We start from the raw sequence: 16,427 nt of genomic DNA on the forward strand, positions 1-16,427 counted from the left end.
ATAATCAGTTTTTATCATTCTGACCTTTTTAAAGAGTGTGCAACATTTGCTGCCACACCCAGACCGGAAGGCAACAGAGTTCACAATAAGTACCTTTTTTCAGAGTGGCAAGTTGATTTTTAATTTTTGATTAAATCATTTTATGATTCAGCTTACAATTTTAAAAATGTCTGTCAGTAAGAAAAAACAAAAAACGATGCATGAGAATTTTTATTGATGACTGATGAGGAAGACCTTAAGTAATAGTAAAAATAAATTGGATTAAAAAAGGAAAAATACTTAGCAAAGATTGTCTGGTCGTTGGATCCATGCAGAGACCAATTCGCTTGTATTGTCCAGTCTGATTAATCAGAATCTCTCAGAAATAGGATTCCATAGTTTCCATGTCAAATGAGAGCCCAGAGCTGCAAAAGCTGCATTTTTTTCCAGTCCTTGGAAAGAGTCTTTCCAGAATTACCACAACAAATCAAAGGGTCTGAGGGGTTTGCTGAAGGGGTGTTGAAAGATTTTACCATGCTCAAGCAGACACACCCCTAATGCAGTTTCAGATCAAATAAAACCAGACTTACCAAAGCATTTTCCTAACCATGCTTTTCAAGAATGTTTCGTGACCTGGCTGTATACGTCAGAGCCCATTAACAGTCTTTTGCAGACTCTTCTAGAGCATGGTTTAGATAGATCTCTCTCTTTTTACTTTGTGTCAAGTTGTGTGTAAAGCTGGCAGTGTTCTGTAAATTTTCCTGGTTACCCACTACAAACAGTTGTAGCTCTGACTGTTTTTGCCGCTGACTTGTGAGTTTTGGGAAATGAAGTTAGAACTTTTGCTTTCAGGAGCTTGGCTTCTAGTTCCCGCCCACTTTCCCAAAGAGCCAATTGGAGAAACCTAATCTGCATATGACTCAGCAAGATTACTCAGTAATATTCTGGGACATTTCTTTGCCTATGATGTGAAATATCTCTGTGTTTTTAAATGAAACATTCATTTTTAAGAGCTGGAGAGTACCAATTGATATATGTTTAGAAAATTATATAAACTAAATGAAATTAGAATGGAGATTAAATGTCAGTCTCCATTATTTAAACGCGCTGACTAAAAATGAAGTCTTCTGCCCAAATTTAGCCAAAAGTGTATTTCAGCTCTTTTGCTATCTGTCTAGAAGGTTCTTGTGTTTCAGGAGCCAATGTAATCATGTCAAGGAAAGAAAAGTTGAGATCTTTGTGCTGCAGGTTCATGTACTTATTTACAGTCATCTCTGCTAGCACAGACCATTGCAGAGTAAGGGCTGTTATTTGTACTTTCTCTGAGAATCAAAGATATTTTACAGTATTTCTACAAAACCATCATACAAAAACCTTCAAATCTTGAGGTTTGAGAGTCTGATGATTACATTCCCAGATCCCAGCCTGTGCAGGGCTTTTCCTGCTCTGGGACAACAATCTGAGAACCAGCAAGTGAGAGTGATTGCAACTGGGGCAGGGTAACTACACGTTAACGCCCATTTAAACAAACACTTAAGCTGCCAACACTTGTTTTAATTAAAACACACACTGTTCCAATAATCAGCTTTTGTCATTCTGACCTTTTTCAAAAGTGTGCAACATTTGCTGCCACACCCAGACCGGAAGGCAACAGAGTTCACAATAAGTACCCTTTTTCAGAGTGCAAGTTGATTTTTTATTTTTGATTAAATCATTTTAAGATTCAGCTTACAATTTTAAAAATGTCTGTCAGTAAGAGAAAACAAAAAACGATGCATGAGAAGTTTTATTAATGACTGATGAGGAAGACCTTAAGTAATAGTAAAAATAAATTGGATTAAAAAAAGGAAAAATACTTAGCAAAGATTGTCTGGTCGTTGGATCCATGCAGAGACCAATTCGCTTGTATTGTCCAGTCTGATTAATCAGAATCTCTCAGAAATAGGATTCCATAGTTTCCATGTCAAATGAGAGCCCAGAGCTGCAAAAGCTGCATTTTTTTCCAGTCCTTGGAAAGAGTCTTTCCAGAATTACCACAACAAATCAAAGGGTCTGAGGGGTTTGCTGAAGGGGTGTTGAAAGATTTTACCATGCTCAAGCAGACACACCCCTAATGCAGTTTCAGATCAAATAAAACCAGACTTACCAAAGCATTTTCCTAACCATGCTTTTCAAGAATGTTTCGTGACCTGGCTGTATACGTCAGAGCCCATTAACAGTCTTTTGCAGACTCTTCTAGAGCATGGTTTAGATAGATCTCTCTCTTTTTACTTTGTGTCAAGTTATGTGTAAAGCTGGCTGTGTTCTGTAAATTTTCCTGGTTACCCACTACAAACAGTTGTAGCTCTGACTGTTTTTGCCGCTGACTTGTGAGTTTTGGAGATATGAAGTTAGAACTTTTGCTTTCAGGAGCTTGGCTTCTAGTTCCCGCCCACTTTCCCAAAGAGCCAATTGGAGAAACCTAATCTGCATATGACTCAGCAAGATTACTCAGTAATATTCTGGGACATTTCTTTGCCTATGATGTGAAATATCTCTGTGTTTTTAAATGAAACATTCATTTTTAAGAGCTGGAGAGTACCAATTGATATATGTTTAGAAAATTATATAAACTAAATGAAATTAGAATGGAGATTAAATGTCAGTCTCCATTATTTAAACGCGCTGACTAAAAATGAAGTCTTCTGCCCAAATTTAGCCAAAAGTGTATTTCAGCTCTTTTGCTATCTGTCTAGAAGGTTCTTGTGTTTCAGGAGCCAATGTAATCATGTCAAGGAAAGAAAAGTTGAGATCTTTGTGCTGCAGGTTCATGTACTTATTTACAGTCATCTCTGCTAGCACAGACCATTGCAGAGTAAGGGCTGTTATTTGTACTTTCTCTGAGAATCAAAGATATTTTACAGTATTTCTACGAAACCATCATACAAAAACCTTCAAATCTTGAGGTTTGAGAGTCTGATGATTACATTCCCAGATCCCAGCCTGTGCAGGGCTTTTCCTGCTCTGGGACAACAATCTGAGAACCAGCAAGTGAGAGTGATTGCAACTGGGGCAGGGTAACTACACCGTTAACGCCCATTTAAACAAACACTTAAGCTGCCAACACTTGTTTTAATTAAAACACACACTGTTCCAATAATCAGCTTTTGTCATTCTGACCTTTTTCAAAAGTGTGCAACATTTGCTGCCACACCCAGACCGGAAGGCAACAGAGTTCACAATAAGTACCCTTTTTCAGAGTGAAAGTTGATTTTTTTATTTTTGATTACTTCATTTTAAGATTCAGCTTACAATTTTAAAAATGTCTGTCAGTAAGAGAAAACAAAAAACGATGCATGAGAAGTTTTATTAATGACTGATGAGGAAGACCTTAAGTAATAGTAAAAATAAATTGGATTAAAAAAAGGAAAAATACTTAGCAAAGATTGTCTGGTCGTTGGATCCATGCAGAGACCAATTCGCTTGTATTGTCCAGTCTGATTAATCAGAATCTCTCAGAAATAGGATTCCATAGTTTCCATGTCAAATGAGAGCCCAGAGCTGCAAAAGCTGCATTTTTTTCCAGTCCTTGGAAAGAGTCTTTCCAGAATTACCACAACAAATCAAAAGGTCTGAGGGGTTTGCTGAAGGGGTGTTGAAAGATTTTACCATGCTCAAGCAGACACACCCCTAATGCAGTTTCAGATCAAATAAAACCAGACTTACCAAAGCATTTTCCTAACCATGCTTTTCAAGAATGTTTCGTGACCTGGCTGTATACGTCAGAGCCCATTAACAGTCTTTTGCAGACTCTTCTAGAGCATGGTTTAGATAGATCTCTCTCTTTTTACTTTGTGTCAAGTTGTGTGTAAAGCTGGCAGTGTTCTGTAAATTTTCCTGGTTACCCAATACAAACAGTTGTAGCTCTGACTGTTTTTGCCACTGACTTGTGAGTTTTGGAGATATGAAGTTAGAACTTTTGCTTTCAGGAGCTTGGCTTCTAGTTCCCGCCCACTTTCCCAAAGAGCCAATTGGAGAAAACTAATCTGCATATGACTCAGCAAGATTACTCAGTAATATTCTGGGACATTTCATTGCCTATGATGTGAAATATCTCTGTGTTTTTAAATGAAACATTCATTTTTAAGAGCTGGAGAGTACCAATTAATATATGTTTAGAAAATTATATAAACTAAATGAAATTAGAATGGAGATTAAATGTCAGTCTCCATTATTTGAACGCGCTGACTAAAAATGAAGTCTTCTGCCCAAATTTAGCCAAAAGTGTATTTTAGCTCTTTTGCTATCTGTCTAGAAGGTTCTTGTGTTTCAGGAGCCAATGTAATCATGTCAAGGAAAGAAAAGTTGAGATCTTTGTGCTGCAGGTTCATGTACTTATTTACAGTCATCTCTGCTAGCACAGACCATTGCAGAGTAAGGGCTGTTATTTGTACTTTCTCTGAGAATCAAAGATATTTTACAGTATTTCTACGAAACCATCATACAAAAACCTTAAAATCTTGAGGTTTGAGAGTCTGATGATTACATTCCCAGATCCCAGCCTGTGCAGGGCTTTTCCTGCTCTGGGACAACAATCTGAGAACCAGCAAGTGAGAGTGATTGCAACTGAGGCAGGGTAACTACACCGTTAACGCCCATTTAAACAAACACTTAAGCTGCCAACACTTGTTTTAATTAAAACACACACTGTTCCAATAATCAGCTTTTGTCATTCTGACCTTTTTCAAAAGTGTGCAACATTTGCTGCCACACCCAGACCGGAAGGCAACAGAGTTCACAATAAGTACCCTTTTTCAGAGTGCAAGTTGATTTTTTATTTTTGATTAAATCATTTTAAGATTCAGCTTACAATTTTAAAAATGTCTGTCAGTAAGAGAAAGCAAAAAACGATGCATGAGAAGTTTTATTAATGACTGATGAGGAAGACCTTAAGTAATAGTAAAAATAAATTGGATTAAAAAAAGGAAAAATACTTAGCAAAGATTGTCTGGTCGTTGGATCCATGCAGAGACCAATTCGCTTGTATTGTCCAGTCTGATTAATCAGAATCTCTCAGAAATAGGATTCCATAGTTTCCATGTCAAATGAGAGCCCAGAGCTGCAAAAGCTGCATTTTTTTCCAGTCCTTGGAAAGAGTCTTTACAGAATTACCACAACAAATCAAAGGGTCTGAGGGGTTTGCTGAAGGGGTGTTGAAAGATTTTACCATGCTCAAGCAGACACACCCCTAATGCAGTTTCAGATCAAATAAAACCAGACTTACCAAAGCATTTTCCTAACCATGCTTTTCAAGAATGTTTCGTGACCTGGCTGTATACGTCAGAGCCCATTAACAGTCTTTTGCAGACTCTTCTAGAGCATGGTTTAGATAGATCTCTCTCTTTTTACTTTGTGTCAAGTTGTGTGTAAAGCTGGCAGTGTTCTGTAAATTTTCCTGGTTACCCAATACAAACAGTTGTAGCTCTGACTGTGTTTGCCGCTGACTTGTGAGTTTTGGAGATATGAAGTTAGAACTTTTGCTTTCAGGAGCTTGGCTTCTAGTTCCCGCCCACTTTCCCAAAGAGCCAATTGGAGAAACCTAATCTGCATATGACTCAGCAAGATTACTCAGTAATATTCTGGGACATTTCTTTGCCTATGATGTGAAATATCTCTGTGTTTTTAAATGAAACATTCATTTTTAAGAGCTGGAGAGTACCAATTGATATATGTTTAGAAAATTATATAAACTAAATGAAATTAGAATGGAGATTAAATGTCAGTCTCCATTATTTAAACGCGCTGACTAAAAATGAAGTCTTCTGCCCAAATTTAGCCAAAAGTGTATTTCAGCTCTTTTGCTATCTGTCTAGAAGGTTCTTGTGTTTCAGGAGCCAATGTAATCATGTCAAGGAAAGAAAAGTTGAGATCTTTGTGCTGCAGGTTCATGTACTTATTTACAGTCATCTCTGCTAGCACAGACCATTGCAGAGTAAGGGCTGTTATTTGTACTTTCTCTGAGAATCAAAGATATTTTACAGTATTTCTACGAAACCATCATACAAAAACCTTCAAATCTTGAGGTTTGAGAGTCTGATGATTACATTCCCAGATCCCAGCCTGTGCAGGGCTTTTCTTGCTCTGGGACAACAATCTGAGAACCAGCAAGTGAGAGTGATTGCAACTGGGGCAGGGTAACTACACGTTAACGCCCATTTAAACAAACACTTAAGCTGCCAACACTTGTTTTAATTAAAACACACACTGTTCCAATAATCAGCTTTTGTCATTCTGACCTTTTTCAAAAGTGTGCAACATTTGCTGCCACACCCAGACCGGAAGGCAACAGAGTTCACAATAAGTACCCTTTTTCAGAGTGCAAGTTGATTTTTTATTTTTGATTAAATCATTTTAAGATTCAGCTTACAATTTTAAAAATGTCTGTCAGTAAGAGAAAACAAAAAACGATGCATGAGAAGTTTTATTAATGACTGATGAGGAAGACCTTAAGTAATAGTAAAAATAAATTGGATTAAAAAAAGGAAAAATACTTAGCAAAGATTGTCTGGTCGTTGGATCCATGCAGAGACCAATTCGCTTGTATTGTCCAGTCTGATTAATCAGAATCTCTCAGAAATAGGATTCCATAGTTTCCATGTCAAATGAGAGCCCAGAGCTGCAAAAGCTGCATTTTTTTCCAGTCCTTGGAAAGAGTCTTTACAGAATTACCACAACAAATCAAAGGGTCTGAGGGGTTTGCTGAAGGGGTGTTGAAAGATTTTACCATGCTCAAGCAGACACACCCCTAATGCAGTTTCAGATCAAATAAAACCAGACTTACCAAAGCATTTTCCTAACCATGCTTTTCAAGAATGTTTCGTGACCTGGCTGTATACGTCAGAGCCCATTAACAGTCTTTTGCAGACTCTTCTAGAGCATGGTTTAGATAGATCTCTCTCTTTTTACTTTGTGTCAAGTTGTGTGTAAAGCTGGCTGTGTTCTGTAAATTTTCCTGGTTACCCACTACAAACAGTTGTAGCTCTGACTGTTTTTGCCGCTGACTTGTGAGTTTTGGAGATATGAAGTTAGAACTTTTGCTTTCAGGAGCTTGGCTTCTAGTTCCCGCCCACTTTCCCAAAGAGCCAATTGGAGAAACCTAATCTGCATATGACTCAGCAAGATTACTCAGTAATATTCTGGGACATTTCTTTGCCTATGATGTGAAATATCTCTGTGTTTTTAAATGAAACATTCATTTTTAAGAGCTGGAGAGTACCAATTGATATATGTTTAGAAAATTATTTAAACTAAATTAAATTAGAATGGAGATTAAATGTCAGTCTCCATTATTTGAACGCGCTGACTAAAAATGAAGTCTTCTGCCCAAATTTAGCCAAAAGTGTATTTTAGCTCTTTTGCTATCTGTCTAGAAGGTTCTTGTGTTTCAGGAGCCAATGTAATCATGTCAAGGAAAGAAAAGTTGAGATCTTTGTGCTGCAGGTTCATGTACTTATTTACAGTCATCTCTGCTAGCACAGACCATTGCAGAGTAAGGGCTGTTATTTGTACTTTCTCTGAGAATCAAAGATATTTTACAGTATTTCTACGAAACCATCATACAAAAACCTTAAAATCTTGAGGTTTGAGAGTCTGATGATTACATTCCCAGATCCCAGCCTGTGCAGGGCTTTTCCTGCTCTGGGACAACAATCTGAGAACCAGCAAGTGAGAGTGATTGCAACTGGGGCAGGGTAACTACACGTTAACGCCCATTTAAACAAACACTTAAGCTGCCAACACTTGTTTTAATTAAAACACACACTGTTCCAATAATCAGCTTTTGTCATTCTGACCTTTTTCAAAAGTGTGCAACATTTGCTGCCACACCCAGACCGGAAGGCAACAGAGTTCACAATAAGTACCCTTTTTCAGAGTGCAAGTTGATTTTTTATTTTTGATTAAATCATTTTAAGATTCAGCTTACAATTTTAAAAATGTCTGTCAGTAAGAGAAAACAAAAAACGATGCATGAGAAGTTTTATTAATGACTGATGAGGAAGACCTTAAGTAATAGTAAAAATAAATTGGATTAAAAAAAGGAAAAATACTTAGCAAAGATTGTCTGGTCGTTGGATCCATGCAGAGACCAATTCGCTTGTATTGTCCAGTCTGATTAATCAGAATCTCTCAGAAATAGGATTCCATAGTTTCCATGTCAAATGAGAGCCCAGAGCTGCAAAAGCTGCATTTTTTTCCAGTCCTTGGAAAGAGTCTTTACAGAATTACCACAACAAATCAAAGGGTCTGAGGGGTTTGCTGAAGGGGTGTTGAAAGATTTTACCATGCTCAAGCAGACACACCCCTAATGCAGTTTCAGATCAAATAAAACCAGACTTACCAAAGCATTTTCCTAACCATGCTTTTCAAGAATGTTTCGTGACCTGGCTGTATACGTCAGAGCCCATTAACAGTCTTTTGCAGACTCTTCTAGAGCATGGTTTAGATAGATCTCTCTCTTTTTACTTTGTGTCAAGTTGTGTGTAAAGCTGGCTGTGTTCTGTAAATTTTCCTGGTTACCCACTACAAACAGTTGTAGCTCTGACTGTTTTTGCCGCTGACTTGTGAGTTTTGGAGATATGAAGTTAGAACTTTTGCTTTCAGGAGCTTGGCTTCTAGTTCCCGCCCACTTTCCCAAAGAGCCAATTGGAGAAACCTAATCTGCATATGACTCAGCAAGATTACTCAGTAATATTCTGGGACATTTCTTTGCCTATGATGTGAAATATCTCTGTGTTTTTAAATGAAACATTCATTTTTAAGAGCTGGAGAGTACCAATTGATATATGTTTAGAAAATTATTTAAACTAAATGAAATTAGAATGGAGATTAAATGTCAGTCTCCATTATTTGAACGCGCTGACTAAAAATGAAATCTTCTGCCCAAATTTAGCCAAAAGTGTATTTTAGCTCTTTTGCTATCTGTCTAGAAGGTTCTTGTGTTTCAGGAGCCAATGTAATCATGTCAAGGAAAGAAAAGTTGAGATCTTTGTGCTGCAGGTTCATGTACTTATTAACATTCATCTCTGCTAGCACAGACCATTGCAGAGTAAGGGCTGTTATTTGTACTTTCTCTGAGAATCAAAGATATTTTACAGTATTTCTACGAAACCATCATACAAAAACCTTAAAATCTTGAGGTTTGAGAGTCTGATGATTACATTCCCAGATCCCAGCCTGTGCAGGGCTTTTCCTGCTCTGGGACAACAATCTGAGAACCAGCAAGTGAGAGTGATTGCAACTGAGGCAGGGTAACTACACCGTTAACGCCCATTTAAACAAACACTTAAGCTGCCAACACTTGTTTTAATTAAAACACACACTGTTCCAATAATCAGCTTTTGTCATTCTGACCTTTTTCAAAAGTGTGCAACATTTGCTGCCACACCCAGACCGGAAGGCAACAGAGTTCACAATAAGTACCCTTTTTCAGAGTGCAAGTTGATTTTTTATTTTTGATTAAATCATTTTAAGATTCAGCTTACAATTTTAAAAATGTCTGTCAGTAAGAGAAAACAAAAAACGATGCATGAGAAGTTTTATTAATGACTGATGAGGAAGACCTTAAGTAATAGTAAAAATAAATTGGATTAAAAAAAGGAAAAATACTTAGCAAAGATTGTCTGGTCGTTGGATCCATGCAGAGACCAATTCGCTTGTATTGTCCAGTCTGATTAATCAGAATCTCTCAGAAATAGGATTCCATAGTTTCCATGTCAAATGAGAGCCCAGAGCTGCAAAAGCTGCATTTTTTTCCAGTCCTTGGAAAGAGTCTTTACAGAATTACCACAACAAATCAAAGGGTCTGAGGGGTTTGCTGAAGGGGTGTTGAAAGATTTTACCATGCTCAAGCAGACACACCCCTAATGCAGTTTCAGATCAAATAAAACCAGACTTACCAAAGCATTTTCCTAACCATGCTTTTCAAGAATGTTTCGTGACCTGGCTGTATACGTCAGAGCCCATTAACAGTCTTTTGCAGACTCTTCTAGAGCATGGTTTAGATAGATCTCTCTCTTTTTACTTTGTGTCAAGTTGTGTGTAAAGCTGGCAGTGTTCTGTAAATTTTCCTGGTTACCCAATACAAACAGTTGTAGCTCTGACTGTGTTTGCCGCTGACTTGTGAGTTTTGGAGATATGAAGTTAAAACTTTTGCTTTCAGGAGCTTGGCTTCTAGTTCCCGCCCACTTTCCCAAAGAGCCAATTGGAGAAACCTAATCTGCATATGACTCAGCAAGATTACTCAGTAATATTCTGGGACATTTCTTTGCCTATGATGTGAAATATCTCTGTGTTTTTAAATGAAACATTCATTTTAAGAGCTGGAGAATACCAATTGATATATGTTTAGAAAATTATATAAACTAAATGAAATTAGAATGGAGATTAAATGTCAGTCTCCATTATTTAAACGCGCTGACTAAAAATGAAGTCTTCTGCCCAAATTTAGCCAAAAGTGTATTTCAGCTCTTTTGCTATCTGTCTAGAAGGTTCTTGTGTTTCAGGAGCCAATGTAATCATGTCAAGGAAAGAAAAGTTGAGATCTTTGTGCTGCAGGTTCATGTACTTATTTACAGTCATCTCTGCTAGCACAGACCATTGCAGAGTAAGGGCTGTTATTTGTACTTTCTCTGAGAATCAAAGATATTTTACAGTATTTCTACGAAACCATCATACAAAAACCTTCAAATCTTGAGGTTTGAGAGTCTGATGATTACATTCCCAGATCCCAGCCTGTGCAGGGCTTTTCTTGCTCTGGGACAACAATCTGAGAACCAGCAAGTGAGAGTGATTGCAACTGGGGCAGGGTAACTACACCGTTAACGCCCATTTAAACAAACACTTAAGCTGCCAACACTTGTTTTAATTAAAACACACACTGTTCCAATAATCAGCTTTTGTCATTCTGACCTTTTTCAAAAGTGTGCAACATTTGCTGCCACACCCAGACCGGAAGGCAACAGAGTTCACAATAAGTACCCTTTTTCAGAGTGCAAGTTGATTTTTTATTTTTGATTAAATCATTTTAAGATTCAGCTTACAATTTTAAAAATGTCTGTCAGTAAGAGAAAACAAAAAACGATGCATGAGAAGTTTTATTAATGACTGATGAGGAAGACCTTAAGTAATAGTAAAAATAAATTGGATTAAAAAAAGGAAAAATACTTAGCAAAGATTGTCTGGTCGTTGGATCCATGCAGAGACCAATTCGCTTGTATTGTCCAGTCTGATTAATCAGAATCTCTCAGAAATAGGATTCCATAGTTTCCATGTCAAATGAGAGCCCAGAGCTGCAAAAGCTGCATTTTTTTCCAGTCCTTGGAAAGAGTCTTTACAGAATTACCACAACAAATCAAAGGGTCTGAGGGGTTTGCTGAAGGGGTGTTGAAAGATTTTACCATGCTCAAGCAGACACACCCCTAATGCAGTTTCAGATCAAATAAAACCAGACTTACCAAAGCATTTTCCTAACCATGCTTTTCAAGAATGTTTCGTGACCTGGCTGTATACGTCAGAGCCCATTAACAGTCTTTTGCAGACTCTTCTAGAGCATGGTTTAGATAGATCTCTCTCTTTTTACTTTGTGTCAAGTTGTGTGTAAAGCTGGCAGTGTTCTGTAAATTTTCCTGGTTACCCAATACAAACAGTTGTAGCTCTGACTGTGTTTGCCGCTGACTTGTGAGTTTTGGAGATATGAAGTTAAAACTTTTGCTTTCAGGAGCTTGGCTTCTAGTTCCCGCCCACTTTCCCAAAGAGCCAATTGGAGAAACCTAATCTGCATATGACTCAGCAAGATTACTCAGTAATATTCTGGGACATTTCTTTGCCTATGATGTGAAATATCTCTGTGTTTTTAAATGAAACATTCATTTTTAAGAGCTGGAGAGTACCAATTGATATATGTTTAGAAAATTATATAAACTAAATGAAATTAGAATGGAGATTAAATGTCAGTCTCCATTATTTAAACGCGCTGACTAAAAATGAAGTCTTCTGCCCAAATTTAGCCAAAAGTGTATTTCAGCTCTTTTGCTATCTGTCTAGAAGGTTCTTGTGTTTCAGGAGCCAATGTAATCATGTCAAGGAAAGAAAAGTTGAGATCTTTGTGCTGCAGGTTCATGTACTTATTTACAGTCATCTCTGCTAGCACAGACCATTGCAGAGTAAGGGCTGTTATTTGTACTTTCTCTGAGAATCAAAGATATTTTACAGTATTTCTACGAAACCATCATACAAAAACCTTCAAATCTTGAGGTTTGAGAGTCTGATGATTACATTCCCAGATCCCAGCCTGTGCAGGGCTTTTCTTGCTCTGGGACAACAATCTGAGAACCAGCAAGTGAGAGTGATTGCAACTGGGGCAGGGTAACTACACCGTTAACGCCCATTTAAACAAACACTTAAGCTGCCAACACTTGTTTTAATTAAAACACACACTGTTCCAATAATCAGCTTTTGTCATTCTGACCTTTTTCAAAAGTGTGCAACATTTGCTGCCACACCCAGACCGGAAGGCAACAGAGTTCACAATAAGTACCCTTTTTCAGAGTGCAAGTTGATTTTTTATTTTTGATTAAATCATTTTAAGATTCAGCTTACAATTTTAAAAATGTCTGTCAGTAAGAGAAAACAAAAAACGATGCATGAGAAGTTTTATTAATGACTGATGAGGAAGACCTTAAGTAATAGTAAAAATAAATTGGATTAAAAAAAGGAAAAATACTTAGCAAAGATTGTCTGGTCGTTGGATCCATGCAGAGACCAATTCGCTTGTATTGTCCAGTCTGATTAATCAGAATCTCTCAGAAATAGGATTCCATAGTTTCCATGTCAAATGAGAGCCCAGAGCTGCAAAAGCTGCATTTTTTTCCAGTCCTTGGAAAGAGTCTTTACAGAATTACCACAACAAATCAAAGGGTCTGAGGGGTTTGCTGAAGGGGTGTTGAAAGATTTTACCATGCTCAAGCAGACACACCCCTAATGCAGTTTCAGATCAAATAAAACCAGACTTACCAAAGCATTTTCCTAACCATGCTTTTCAAGAATGTTTCGTGACCTGGCTGTATACGTCAGAGCCCATTAACAGTCTTTTGCAGACTCTTCTAGAGCATGGTTTAGATAGATCTCTCTCTTTTTACTTTGTGTCAAGTTGTGTGTAAAGCTGGCTGTGTTCTGTAAATTTTCCTGGTTACCCACTACAAACAGTTGTAGCTCTGACTGTTTTTGCCGCTGACTTGTGAGTTTTGGAGATATGAAGTTAGAACTTTTGCTTTCAGGAGCTTGGCTTCTAGTTCCCGCCCACTTTCCCAAAGAGCCAATTGGAGAAACCTAATCTGCATATGACTCAGCAAGATTACTCAGTAATATTCTGGGACATTTCTTTGCCTATGATGTGAAATATCTCTGTGTTTTTAAATGAAACATTCATTTTTAAGAGCTGGAGAGTACCAATTGATATATGTTTAGAAAATTATTTAAACTAAATGAAATTAGAATGGAGATTAAATGTCAGTCTCCATTATTTGAACGCGCTGACTAAAAATGAAGTCTTCTGCCCAAATTTAGCCAAAAGTGTATTTTAGCTCTTTTGCTATCTGTCTAGAAGGTTCTTGTGTTTCAGGAGCCAATGTAATCATGTCAAGGAAAGAAAAGTTGAGATCTTTGTGCTGCAGGTTCATGTACTTATTAACATTCATCTCTGCTAGCACAGACCATTGCAGAGTAAGGGCTGTTATTTGTACTTTCTCTGAGAATCAAAGATATTTTACAGTATTTCTACGAAACCATCATACAAAAACCTTAAAATCTTGAGGTTTGAGAGTCTGATGATTACATTCCCAGATCCCAGCCTGTGCAGGGCTTTTCCTGCTCTGGGACAACAATCTGAGAACCAGCAAGTGAGAGTGATTGCAACTGAGGCAGGGTAACTACACCGTTAACGCCCATTTAAACAAACACTTAAGCTGCCAACACTTGTTTTAATTAAAACACACACTGTTCCAATAATCAGCTTTTGTCATTCTGACCTTTTTCAAAAGTGTGCAACATTTGCTGCCACACCCAGACCGGAAGGCAACAGAGTTCACAATAAGTACCCTTTTTCAGAGTGCAAGTTGATTTTTTATTTTTGATTAAATCATTTTAAGATTCAGCTTACAATTTTAAAAATGTCTGTCAGTAAGAGAAAACAAAAAACGATGCATGAGAAGTTTTATTAATGACTGATGAGGAAGACCTTAAGTAATAGTAAAAATAAATTGGATTAAAAAAAGGAAAAATACTTAGCAAAGATTGTCTGGTCGTTGGATCCATGCAGAGACCAATTCGCTTGTATTGTCCAGTCTGATTAATCAGAATCTCTCAGAAATAGGATTCCATAGTTTCCATGTCAAATGAGAGCCCAGAGCTGCAAAAGCTGCATTTTTTTCCAGTCCTTGGAAAGAGTCTTTACAGAATTACCACAACAAATCAAAGGGTCTGAGGGGTTTGCTGAAGGGGTGTTGAAAGATTTTACCATGCTCAAGCAGACACACCCCTAATGCAGTTTCAGATCAAATAAAACCAGACTTACCAAAGCATTTTCCTAACCATGCTTTTCAAGAATGTTTCGTGACCTGGCTGTATACGTCAGAGCCCATTAACAGTCTTTTGCAGACTCTTCTAGAGCATGGTTTAGATAGATCTCTCTCTTTTTACTTTGTGTCAAGTTGTGTGTAAAGCTGGCAGTGTTCTGTAAATTTTCCTGGTTACCCAATACAAACAGTTGTAGCTCTGACTGTGTTTGCCGCTGACTTGTGAGTTTTGGAGATATGAAGTTAAAACTTTTGCTTTCAGGAGCTTGGCTTCTAGTTCCCGCCCACTTTCCCAAAGAGCCAATTGGAGAAACCTAATCTGCATATGACTCAGCAAGATTACTCAGTAATATTCTGGGACATTTCTTTGCCTATGATGTGAAATATCTCTGTGTTTTTAAATGAAACATTCATTTTTAAGAGCTGGAGAATACCAATTGATATATGTTTAGAAAATTATATAAACTAAATGAAATTAGAATGGAGATTAAATGTCAGTCTCCATTATTTAAACGCGCTGACTAAAAATGAAGTCTTCTGCCCAAATTTAGCCAAAAGTGTATTTCAGCTCTTTTGCTATCTGTCTAGAAGGTTCTTGTGTTTCAGGAGCCAATGTAATCATGTCAAGGAAAGAAAAGTTGAGATCTTTGTGCTGCAGGTTCATGTACTTATTTACAGTCATCTCTGCTAGCACAGACCATTGCAGAGTAAGGGCTGTTATTTGTACTTTCTCTGAGAATCAAAGATATTTTACAGTATTTCTACGAAACCATCATACAAAAACCTTCAAATCTTGAGGTTTGAGAGTCTGATGATTACATTCCCAGATCCCAGCCTGTGCAGGGCTTTTCTTGCTCTGGGACAACAATCTGAGAACCAGCAAGTGAGAGTGATTGCAACTGGGGCAGGGTAACTACACCGTTAACGCCCATTTAAACAAACACTTAAGCTGCCAACACTTGTTTTAATTAAAACACACACTGTTCCAATAATCAGCTTTTGTCATTCTGACCTTTTTCAAAAGTGTGCAACATTTGCTGCCACACCCAGACCGGAAGGCAACAGAGTTCACAATAAGTACCCTTTTTCAGAGTGCAAGTTGATTTTTTATTTTTGATTAAATCATTTTAAGATTCAGCTTACAATTTTAAAAATGTCTGTCAGTAAGAGAAAACAAAAAACGATGCATGAGAAGTTTTATTAATGACTGATGAGGAAGACCTTAAGTAATAGTAAAAATAAATTGGATTAAAAAAAGGAAAAATACTTAGCAAAGATTGTCTGGTCGTTGGATCCATGCAGAGACCAATTCGCTTGTATTGTCCAGTCTGATTAATCAGAATCTCTCAGAAATAGGATTCCATAGTTTCCATGTCAAATGAGAGCCCAGAGCTGCAAAAGCTGCATTTTTTTCCAGTCCTTGGAAAGAGTCTTTACAGAATTACCACAACAAATCAAAGGGTCTGAGGGGTTTGCTGAAGGGGTGTTGAAAGATTTTACCATGCTCAAGCAGACACACCCCTAATGCAGTTTCAGATCAAATAAAACCAGACTTACCAAAGCATTTTCCTAACCATGCTTTTCAAGAATGTTTCGTGACCTGGCTGTATACGTCAGAGCCCATTAACAGTCTTTTGCAGACTCTTCTAGAGCATGGTTTAGATAGATCTCTCTCTTTTTACTTTGTGTCAAGTTGTGTGTAAAGCTGGCTGTGTTCTGTAAATTTTCCTGGTTACCCACTACAAACAGTTGTAGCTCTGACTGTTTTTGCCGCTGACTTGTGAGTTTTGGAGATATGAAGTTAGAACTTTTGCTTTCAGGAGCTTGGCTTCTAGTTCC

The 16,427-nt window shown here is 37.5% G+C and overlaps 1 protein-coding gene and 10 non-coding genes across 12 annotated transcripts in view; all 11 read left to right on the forward strand.

The window, feature by feature from the left end:
* LOC149437525 (class I histocompatibility antigen, Non-RT1.A alpha-1 chain-like) overlaps positions 1-16,427 on the forward strand; it is a 175,914-nt gene that overhangs the window by 38,068 nt on the left and 121,419 nt on the right. The gene's annotated exons all lie outside the window — the stretch shown is intronic.
* Positions 1,125-1,183, forward strand: LOC149437531 (U7 small nuclear RNA). Its single transcript, XR_016308059.1, has one exon. It is a non-coding gene; the product is annotated as a U7 small nuclear RNA (small nuclear RNA).
* On the forward strand, positions 2,682-2,740 carry LOC149437532 (U7 small nuclear RNA). The gene has a single exon (XR_016308070.1). It is a non-coding gene; the product is annotated as a U7 small nuclear RNA (small nuclear RNA).
* LOC149437533 (U7 small nuclear RNA) lies at positions 4,241-4,299 on the forward strand. Its single transcript, XR_016308051.1, has one exon. It is a non-coding gene; the product is annotated as a U7 small nuclear RNA (small nuclear RNA).
* LOC149437534 (U7 small nuclear RNA) lies at positions 5,799-5,857 on the forward strand. The gene has a single exon (XR_016308081.1). It is a non-coding gene; the product is annotated as a U7 small nuclear RNA (small nuclear RNA).
* On the forward strand, positions 7,356-7,414 carry LOC149437535 (U7 small nuclear RNA). Its single transcript, XR_016308052.1, has one exon. It is a non-coding gene; the product is annotated as a U7 small nuclear RNA (small nuclear RNA).
* Positions 8,913-8,971, forward strand: LOC149437536 (U7 small nuclear RNA). The gene has a single exon (XR_016308053.1). It is a non-coding gene; the product is annotated as a U7 small nuclear RNA (small nuclear RNA).
* On the forward strand, positions 10,470-10,528 carry LOC149437537 (U7 small nuclear RNA). Its single transcript, XR_016308083.1, has one exon. It is a non-coding gene; the product is annotated as a U7 small nuclear RNA (small nuclear RNA).
* Positions 12,028-12,086, forward strand: LOC149437538 (U7 small nuclear RNA). Its single transcript, XR_016308084.1, has one exon. It is a non-coding gene; the product is annotated as a U7 small nuclear RNA (small nuclear RNA).
* Positions 13,586-13,644, forward strand: LOC149437539 (U7 small nuclear RNA). Its single transcript, XR_016308054.1, has one exon. It is a non-coding gene; the product is annotated as a U7 small nuclear RNA (small nuclear RNA).
* Positions 15,144-15,202, forward strand: LOC149437540 (U7 small nuclear RNA). Its single transcript, XR_016308085.1, has one exon. It is a non-coding gene; the product is annotated as a U7 small nuclear RNA (small nuclear RNA).

Source organism: Staurois parvus, unplaced genomic scaffold, assembly GCF_062004578.1.
Source record: "Staurois parvus isolate SC_StPar_1 unplaced genomic scaffold, SC_StPar_1.0 ptg001284l, whole genome shotgun sequence".
Classification (NCBI taxonomy): domain Eukaryota; kingdom Metazoa; phylum Chordata; class Amphibia; order Anura; family Ranidae; genus Staurois; species Staurois parvus.